We start from the raw sequence: 10,951 nt of genomic DNA, 5'->3' as shown, positions 1-10,951 counted from the left end.
CATTTTAAATTTAAGCCTACGAATCGCCTTGATTGCGGTAAAAATATCTTTGAGAAACATTTCTGAAAAAATACGTTTGAAAGTATAAACGTTATTTTAGTGTTCATTTATACTGCTGGTAAGTATCACTGATAGCTAATGTTAACAAAACCGAACTGCATTACTATGCATTTTGAACAAAAAAAAAAAAAAAAGGGGGCCTTGAAAATTTATCTTCTGCGTGTTTTAATGAGAGAAAATTCTCCTTTTAACAATCATTTTCGAAAGCCTATAGATATGTGTTCATAGTAAAGAAACTATGACTAGCTAATTGTGTATATTTCTTTACGTATTTCTGAAGAAACTGCGTAGTTGTTTTTAATAAATTAAATAAGTTATTTAGTACAGGGTACATCCAACAGTTATAGAAATATTCAAACAATTTATTAACAGGCGTTGATCGCAGAATTTTTGGCAATAAATCAGAAGTTTGTTTAAAAGAATAATCGTTAGTACATTTAATTCCTATCAAGTTCTTTTAAAGTATTTTTCTAAGTTCTTTTAAATTGTTCTTATAAATTTAAATTATTATTCTTAATTCTTTAGGTCCTCATCTACCTTGCTTGTAGCTATGATATAATAAATAATAATAACCTTTAATTGTTATTGATTTATAAAGCCGCGGTAAGTGGGAAAATTAAAAATAATTTATTTAAAAGGGCAAGCATATGATTCACACTTTTTGCGAAGAAGGAGATTTATATTAACCGAATATCCGAATTAAATATTTCTGACTTTTCAGCAAAAAACGAACCAAATATTTTACATAAATAATTCATGCAAGGCCTTTTTTATTGCAGGTGAGAAACGTGTAGAGTAATCAATTTTTTTTAAACAGGATATGTGAAAAATGAGCTGTGTCCTCGCCGGGACTCGAACCCTGAACCTCTGTAATACGCGTTGTGTATGCTTCGAATTACACCACGAAAGCGTGGGAAAAAGGAAGGGGAAGACACTTTATAAACATTAAAATTCAAATGAAAATTACATGAATCTTTTGTGAAGATAAATCGGATACATGTCTCTCACTAGTTATAAGAATATTCATAGGTCAACAATATGTTAATTTCCTGATATCTTGATTTTAGAACTTGCGCCTGTATTAGTAGTTCTCAGCATTCACGATTCTTATAAAAGGTAACAAATTTCAGCTTTGGAAGTGTAACAGTTAAATTAATTCAAGAAATAACATCTTATGTTCTCTCATCATAATAAAATCCTGAATTATCCAGTCTTTTAATGCTATAATTACGATTAATCTTCACTTTCTGTTTATGAGAATAAAAAATATACAAATTGTACTACTTCAACAATTCTTGCTCAGTTTATTATGATCTAAGGAAAGTTTCGTTTTATTAAATCGAAGAATCCATCAAGACATGAGATTTCTACTAATCTACAGCCTTTCTACTGCAGAAGTGATGGAAGCTATATTGAATTCTTTGGGATACTCCCGCCCACAAATATTAATTTTTTAATTTTAGGATCTTAAACCTTAGAACATAGTTGATTGATAAGGCGAAACATTTTTTCTATCAGTTGCAAAGAAATTAAAACTGCAAGGAACAAGTCAAAATTTATCATTTTCCTAATAAAATTTAATTATGACATGGCTTATTTTCATTGTTTAGATCTTCGCGCATATCCAAAAGTTTTGACATTAGAATCATTTAGCCGAGAAGAAGTTAGCGCTTGAGCAATTGAAAGCTCTTCGATATGCAAATTATGTACATACACTACATAAACTCGATGAAAGACCAGATGGACATTTTTCATTATCAGGAAACGCAAAGAGTTGTCTTCTGCATTGCATTGCCTTTTCTATTTTCACCAATGTATTCACTTATGAGACTGTGAGCAGCTTGCGCTTTACAGCGATTGAGAGGCAGGAATTGTGGAAGCAGGAAAATTCAGCAATGCCATCGATGAGACTCGGAATCCTGACCTTCATTTGCCAGCCGGACTTACTTTCCAATTACATCACGGAGGCACGTAGTAGATCATTTATTTCATTGTAACCAATTTAAAAGATCACCGAGGAGATAAGGACTCAATCAACAAATTCAGTTGGGACGAGTTATCGCATACCACATTTTTAATTGAACGCCTCTTATAGAGTCATATGTTATTTATCGGAGCCTGGAAACATGGAATATCAGCAGTGCTCTTGCTAGGGTTCAAGTTCCGGACCTCCCGATTTTAGCCGGAGTATTTCTAATTAGATCAGGAAGGCACGCGTTAAGGAGGACGAAAATTCCGTAATGTCTGCCTCACTTAAAGGGCGATGATTTATCTTTTACCTCATTTTACTAGTTTGGGAGTCACTGCAGAGTCATTTGGAATTTATTCCAAGATACGAAACACGATAAATCAGCTACGCGCTCGTCTGGGTTCGAACACCGGACCTTCTGATTGTAACTGGACGTGCTTTCAATTACACAATGAAAACACGCGTTAAAGAGAGAGAAAATTTTTTATAGCTTCTAGACAGAGCAACTAATGATTCGAAACTGAGCAATTTCAAGTCCAGTTCGCAAGAAGTTTGCTTTTTCCTTTCAAAGTAGTATAACCTTGTTGCAGCAACTCATCAGAATTACAGACGCATCAAAAAAACTTCAAAATTCTCTCTAGGTGTACAACCGCAAGAAAAGAAAACTGTTAGTTTTTACTAACGAAAGAGCAGAGACCTGTAACATGACACATATTGCCTTTACAAATCTCCGCGACGCTGGAAAATGGCAAGGAACTTAATAAAGACAAATCTGAGATATTATGATATTAATTAGCTCTGCCAACTATTTAGTGGCTTATCATGTGATTATAGCCTCTTCTACTTGCCTGAATTTTTTCAAACAGGATCTCTTATAACCATGGTTGGCTTTTGCTACTTATCTGCATAAGATTAGATGAATAGAAATTCATTGTTCGTGGGGATAACCAACGTCTCTTCATCTGGAAAGAGTGACGATGACAGTATTACTTATCAAATATAATCAGACGAGACTTATTCACAGGGAACGGCACAGCGTGCGAGACAGAAAGACAGTCAAACCTATACCGTTGAGCAGCCTCTACGTGTCAGACTAGACCTTCCAACTCCCCAGAAGATATTTAAAAAAATATAGCGATCACACAGCCCGAGTCAGACTCGACAGTAACTTTACGAGTCTCTGCCCCATCTGAACGGACCCCTGTAAAAACGGTGGTTCTAGTCCTATGAAGGCAGCTAATTTTCTTCATATTGTCCACTCCTACTATATGGACCGAGAGAGTGACCAGCTTGAGGGAACAGGGAATCGCACGATGAGAAACAGTTGAGCATTTCTGTACTTGATTAAAATAAGTAATGCGAATTCTATATACTACATTACATACGGAGACATTTACAGGAAGCTGATATCCCTAACTTTCTCTAAATGGACCCTAACACATGTTGCATTTTTCGAAGATTTCTTGCAAAATCAAAATATTTATAAGATGGACAAGGAAACTAGGTCTCTAAGTTCAAATTCAGCAAAGAAGGGTCGAGGTTATCTTGGCAGGCAGTTTCGCTTTAGTCAGTCATCACCTATTACCATTAAATAATTAGTATGACACTCTTTAAAGGATGAGATTCTTTGGACTAAAAATGGCTTGATTAAAACTATGTCTCGTAATTACTGTTGTCGCATATCTAGAAGAATCAACATTCTTCATAATAAGGCTGTTCTTTTGCGTGTTTCTAAATTATTTCAACAAAATAAGACGGTATTTTTACCCATTCAGAGAAATAACATTTACAATGGAACCTTATGCCACAGTTCACTTAGAGAATCAGAGAAATGTGAAGATAAATATCTAGGTTGAACTTTCAACAGTAGAAAAAAAAAGAGAATGAAGGAAATCATAAGTTGCGCAATCTCATTCAGACCAGACAAAGATGCAACGCGGAGTCCAAGGGGTTCAGACATTTCTAAACAGTCTGATTACCGGCTTATTCGAAGTTGCGCAATCTCATTCAGACCAGACAAAGATGCAACGCGGAGTCCAAGGGGTTCAGACATTTCTAAACCGTCTGATTACCGGCTTATTCGATTTGACTTGGCTATCCTGCTTTCCAGACTTGACAGCTCTAGAACTTCTTCCTCTTGAGTTATCTAAAAGAGAGTCTTTTGCACATTGTTTTGCAGTCATCAGTCGTCTGTAAGAGATGTGCAGAGACTATTGCAATATATATTATATTAATTACTTGTATTCTCATTAATGATTACAGTCTGAATGTAACGCTTCAATTGCTTAAATTGAAAACAACAAAGAGTTTAATTTACATAACTTAATAAGGTTTTTTCCTTCATGGGTGAAACAGACGCCATGAGTGAGTTTTTACGCGCTATTGAAAAATATTAATATAAAAATGCTCCATCATCCTTACTTTTTTATTAGGCCAAAGGACGTTAGCCCAGAAGGGCTATTAATTTCGTTTTGATATTTGGCGTTGGTTCCCTTTTCAAACTGTTGCCACCAAATATTACAACCCTGTATTATATTTAAAGAGAGCCATAAAATTTTGAATAACGTAATCCTTCACCGACTATAGGCATCTGGAAGCAATAATTTGGATTTTTTTATCTACTTTATATTGCGTCAGACATTAAAGAATTTTTGATTAACAAACTCAACGATTTCAAAGAAAGGAACGACAACACTGTACGAGGAAAAAATATTTTTATCTCTAGCGCGCGAGACTGCGTATCCGAAATTCTAAGGATATGCTCATTTTAAAATTATTTTGCGATATTACTGTTGAATTGAAGTCTATGGTTTAATTACGAAGAATATACTATTTAATAAATAAAGGTAACACACAAAACGCTAAAAAGACGCCCCTTTGGGCGTAATGTAATCTGAAAGCATTCAGAGTTTCAGCCCAGAGGGGCAATTTGCCCAGAAGGGCTATTAATTTCGTTTAGGCATTTTGCGTTGATTCTCTATAAATGGTGAATCACCTTTTTTATTCATTTATTTACTTTTGCAAATCATTAAAAAATCTTTCCCATTATGGAAAATTAACTTTTTTCAACTTAACTACCCGAAGCTACAATAAAATTCATTATATAGCAATAAACCATACCTTAGTCTTTTTGCTATGATAATTACTTCAAGTAACCGATTAAACATCCTACTGGTTCTAGGTACAAATAGGGCGCAGCCTCATCCACCTAATCGACAAGATTTTATGACAAACAAGGGTTGCACCAAGCAAAAACCACAAACGAGGGCATCCAGCAACCCGGCCATGTCCCGGCAACAGGCAGTAAAATTAAAAACAAATCTAAAAACTTCAAAAACTTCAATTTAAAAACACTATAATCGGGAAACCAAAGGGTGTTAAGGGGCCCCAGGTAACAAAAAACATGTAAAGAAAACCAAGAAAATAAACTGGAAAACATCACAACAGAAAATCAAGAAGAAAGGGAAAAAAAAAAAAACTAATCAAAATGGTTAGTAAAAACAAAATACAAGGCACGTCCAGAAAGTAATTTCCGTTTCAATTTATCTCCGCTGCAGCTTACAATGTCGGTGTTGATTGAAAATTCCGCCGCTTGTGAAATCAGATCTGTCATTCGTTTTCTGAATGCGAGGAAAGTGAAACCTAGTGAAATTTATCGGCTAATTTGCGATGTTTACTGACCAAAAGCGATGAGTGATTCAATGGTGAGAAGATGGGTTCGAAAGCTCAATGACGGACGTAGTGATGCGCACGATGAAGGACGAAGTGGGCGTCCATCTTTGGTTACAGAAGAACTGGTTCACGCGATTGATGACAAGATCCATGAAAACCGAAGGTATACAATTAGTGCTCTCGCTATGGAATTTCCCCAAATTTCCAAATTTCCCAAATGCATGAAATTGTTACCCAAAAACTGAAATTTCGTAAACTTTGCTCAAGTTGGGTACCAAAGATTCTTACTGAGCAATACAAAACAAAACGGATGGGTAGTGCACTTCAGTTTTTGACCCGTTATGCTGAAAGCGGCGAAGAATTTCTGACACAGATAGTCACAGGAGATGAAACTTGGGTTTCTTACGACACCCCTGAAAGTAAGCGGCAATCAATGGAATGGAGGCACACTTCATCCCCAGCAAAGTTTAAGCCGAAGCAAATCTTGACACCTCGAAAAATGATGTGCACAGTGTTCTGGGACTGGAAAGGAATCTTACTCATTGATTTCTTACCGCGTGGTCAAACAATCAGAGCAGATGCTTATTGCGAGACACTTCGGAAATTGCGCCGCGCAATACAGAATAAGCGCCGAGGATTGCTGTCAAAAGGTGTTGTTTTTCTTCACGACAACGCGCGACCACACACTGCTAATGTGACGAAAAACCTCCTACAGGGATTTGGCTGGGACGTGTTTGACCATCCTCCGTACAGCCCTGACCTCGCTCCTAGCGACTTTCATCTGTTCTTACATCTTAAGTCTTTCCTTGGCGGTCAACACTTCAAAAATGACGACAAGCTGAAAGAAACTGTTTCCACCTGGTTGAAGACACAGGCGGCAAATTTCTATGAAGAAGGTATACAAAAACTTGTGCCACGCTATGACAAATGCCTGCAATATTTCGGCAGTTATGTGGAAAAGTAGTTTAAGAGTTGTTGAATTTTGTGCAATAAATAACTTTTCTGTAGCTGTACACAATTTACTTTTATTACCAAACGGAACTTACTTTCTGGACGTACATTGTATAAGGAAAGGACAAAACAATTACAAACCACTCATTCTCAGAACAAGCAAAAGACCAATCAGCACACTTCAAATCGATCGATGTAGAGTGTAAAAACCACCCAACAAAAACATCAGCAAAACCGGAAAAATAAAATCACAGAACTCCAGAAACCGCCACTACCAATAATCCGCCTAAATATGACCAGCGGAAGGATCATACCAACAAGCCGCTGAGACAGTAGTTCTCAGCGGCATAATAAATTAATATATAATAATTACATAAAACTTAATGGCAGCAAGTAATATTTCAATGTGTACATTAAGGTACATAATTACTGGTTCTAGGTATAGTGCAATTAAAATAGAAAAAATTCATAAAATCCTTCTAACTATTTTTTTAGCTCAGAACTTGACTTTTAATGTTATGAAAACGATCTAGTCATGGATTTTGACTTGCGCTCTAAAAATCGCTTTATTTCATTACCAGTAAATTTGGAAAGTTTCATACACACCGAAGGAACCAGAAAGGAACTTATATGATTTTAATGAGAAAGCTAGATTATGAACATACTTTTTTCATAATGGAAGCTGTTTACAGGTTCATCTAAGCTAAGTACCAAAGGATTTCCTTTACCTAAAGCGAACGCGAAACCTATGAGCAGCATTCAATAGCGCAGAGCTCATTCTTGTAGAAATTAAGGAAACATATCATAATCTGTTTGAGTTATTATAAGTGCTTCATTATAACAAGTACGGCTCACAAATTTGAGGAGATTTAAAGACCACTGCCATGTTACTAATATCTTAAAGAGAATTTGTAAAATATTGTTGTTTTCTTTACTTGTAGGACAGTAGGGAAAATGGGTTCTATGACATTGTGAAAGACGGGCCACAAGAATAGTTTTAACTAGGGCAACATAAAACTAGAGGTGTTCCACCAATAAATTCAAACAGACTAAATACTACTTCCACCTCTACGTATAAAATTAGGCTCATTAAATTTTCTTTAAGGCCATAGGTAAGTATACAGAAGATTTTTCATACTTCAGAAGTCAAATTACAAAGTTTGATGAGTCGATGTGAAAGAAAAATTTTCTTAATTTTGGACTCTTTTTGTAAAATAAAATTCACAAGATGTTTAACGATGATGAACAAGCCACTTGGAAGGCCTTTTGTGAAGTTGTGCATCGGTTTCTGGGAAATAAAACAGAAGCTGCTGATAATATGCTTCAGGATTTCTGGACAATAGGATACAGAATGTCTCGATAAATTTTCTAGTCGCATTTTTCTTGAGAACTTTGGATATGTGACTGATGAAAAACGATTTCATCAGGATGTCCCGAAAGTCGAAGGAGATAATGAAATAGATAAGACTCTTATATGATGGATAATTACTTTTGTTTTCTATGGCTTCTAGTTAAACAAAGTGATGCTTAACTGTAACAGAACGAAATAATTGCATGCTTTAAAAATATGTCTCATTTTTAGAACAGTTTCTATAAACCTGCGTATTTTAGCATAGCATCATTATATGTATTGTATATTATTAATTCTGAGAATTTTTTACAATGTAATTCAACATTTCCATTTACAATGTAATTCAACATTTCCATTTACAATGTAATTCAACATTTCCATTTACAATGTAAGTCAACAGTTCCATTTACAATGTAAGTCAAAATTTCCATTTATTATTTAAAATTAATTATAAAAAATCAGAGAATTTAAACACAGTGTTGCTGTTAAAATGCGATTTTTCAATAATGGCATTAGTGTACTATATTTAGTGTTACCTTCTGTACTAAGTAAAAGTATACGGACCAAATTTTATCCTTATGTAAATATATTAGTGGCATAATTATTATTTTATTACTTTTGCCAGAATTATTCTCTCTTCGGTCACACAAAAATGTTACTTGTTACGAACATCTTACTCTCAATTTCGTGTTCAGAAGAGTCAATTTAGATAAAATAACCGGTTTTCGTTAAAAATGAGAGATATAAAATTTAAATTTGTAGATTAATATCATGTTTGTCTGGTAGGAAAATTATCCATATTAAGGGATAGAACGAAGAATGGTTTCTTTGTAAAAACTCTACATCTTGCAAATTTCAATTTCGAAGAGTTTTGGTAGCTCTTCGAAACTGCCAAGAAGTTTGACCTTTTGAGAGCTCAGTAATTTAAAAGAACTTGTTTAAGGTGACCTTAGATAGGCATCTTTTTCTTGATCCATTTGTTAAGGTGACTGAAAAATAATATTCAGACTCATCAAGAAGAGTCTGTTCAGTTCTTTGCCGCAAACGCCACTTAGTAGCGAAGACACGGCTTTCAGGGCAGCTCCCTTTTACAACGAGGAACGCTTTCCTTTTAATAGCCCTTTCCCTTAAAATATTCGACCATTATCTCAAGCCGCCATTATCAGCGGCGTTCCTGCCGTGCTTTTAGCATCCGCGGAATGGCAACGGCGTCGATGCTATTCTTCTGCGCGCCAAATCTTGAGGATAAACCGTGCTACGGTGTTTTAAAGGGAAATAAATAATTTTAAACGTAAGGCGTTTGTTACGCTGCGGCGTTGTGAGTTGGTTTCTAGATTCTAGAAATTAAGTTGGTTAAAGAAGTTCTTAGAAAGACGATAGATGAGGTCTAGTTTTACTCATATGAACATAAAATTTCAGATGAGAATGCAACTGCAGTATGCATATATGTATGTATGCAGGCAACAAAAGTATTTTTCCGTCTGCTTTCTAAAAGACTTAGTAATCAGTGTCACATTTAGAAATTCCCTAGAGAGTGTGATGGAAACTCTATGCTGCCAAGAATAGTAAGATACTTTAATTTGATCAATTTGTTATACGCATTTTAAAACTCTGAATTAGGGCTTATGTTTGTTTGAGGAAAGAAGAAGAAAAATTCCTTCGCTGGCATTGCCATTTCCGATGATGGAATAGTTAGAGAAAATGTGCTTTAATGAGATGAAAGTTGAGGTTATTTAAGTTTTAAGTCAGGTGCTTCAGATTTAGCTTCTTCCACGCACTTGATGAATACAAAGACATTTTAGCGACAGGATTTATTTGCTTGAAGAAATAATTTTAGAAGTTAAATGAGCGTGCGGAGATTATTACGTATCTAAATTTGTTTTCGTAAAAATTCTTGTAAAATGTGTATTTAAATGAAAAGAAAGTTTTCCTACTAAAATGAGTGAACGATTTAATACGATTAGTAATGTTAAAAAAGTGCTCAGGTTGCAAATAATAGATATAAAAAATTCAAGTATAGATAAGCTAGTGAATCAAATTAAAAAATTCTAAAACTACTTGTAATGTCTCTCTTAAATCACGGAATGCCACCTGGGGGTTTTCTTACTTTCTTTATTAGTAAAATTATTTTTCATGCTCATCATAGCATAAGATTTTCTCTGTTGGATGGTGCTTTTGTTTCAAAATACGCATTTTTATTAACTTTTCTTTTATTCTTCTTCTCTCAAGCTCCATTGTAGTCTTTTTGTGAAATCATCCCACCTAAAATTTAAAGGAAATGATCACGAAGATTATTCCTACTTTTGATTTTATTTGCTCATACAGAGCACTGTCATATCCAGAAAAATACTTGTATTTCAGCCTCCACATAAGTTATATTATTTCGAAAAAATGTCAAACAATAAATTGTTATTATAAGTTATCTATAAAAAGTAACTTCAAGTTGACTGATCCTTTTTTTAAGGATTAAATTGCGCTAACTGATCAGAGTTTATACTAGCAACGAAAAACGAATAATAACATCTCGATTTATGTTCCCACGATAATATATATTATAATATAAAAATTTCGGAATCTGAACTTTGAAATGAAACGAGAATCAATTTATACTTCTGTAATGCTGCTACAATTTTGAGAAAATAAAATACATAACAACTACAGTGTATACATTTTAAAATCTAATTAAATTTTAAATCTAAAAATTTAATATTTCTTTCTTGAAGTGATAAAAGACACGTGTGTTATTTATTATAAGAAAGTGCTTACGAAAATAACATATGCATTAATTTCGTGAATTTTATAAATATGGAATTTGTTTTAAATTCGCACAAAAAAAGAAACAAACGAGCGGAAAACAATCTAGACAATAATTAATGAATGTTTGACATAGTTTCATATGATGTTAAAGAATGAAATTTTCTGGGAAATAACTAAATTTGATTCAAATT

At 34.3% G+C, this 10,951-nt stretch overlaps 1 pseudogene; it reads left to right on the top strand.

Annotated features, from left to right (window-relative positions):
* Window positions 1-5,918: 5,918 nt before the first annotated feature.
* On the top strand, window positions 5,919-6,665 carry LOC146995403 (histone-lysine N-methyltransferase SETMAR pseudogene; annotated as a pseudogene).
* Window positions 6,666-10,951: the final 4,286 nt, after the last annotated feature.

The sequence above is a fragment of the Stegodyphus dumicola genome, chromosome 9 (assembly GCF_044657685.1).
Source record: "Stegodyphus dumicola isolate Sdum_Otavi_A_Nest chromosome 9, ASM4465768v1".
NCBI lineage: Eukaryota > Metazoa > Arthropoda > Arachnida > Araneae > Eresidae > Stegodyphus > Stegodyphus dumicola.
The sequence above is the reverse complement of the archived record's forward strand: the minus strand, read 5'-3'. Positions and strand labels throughout refer to the sequence as shown.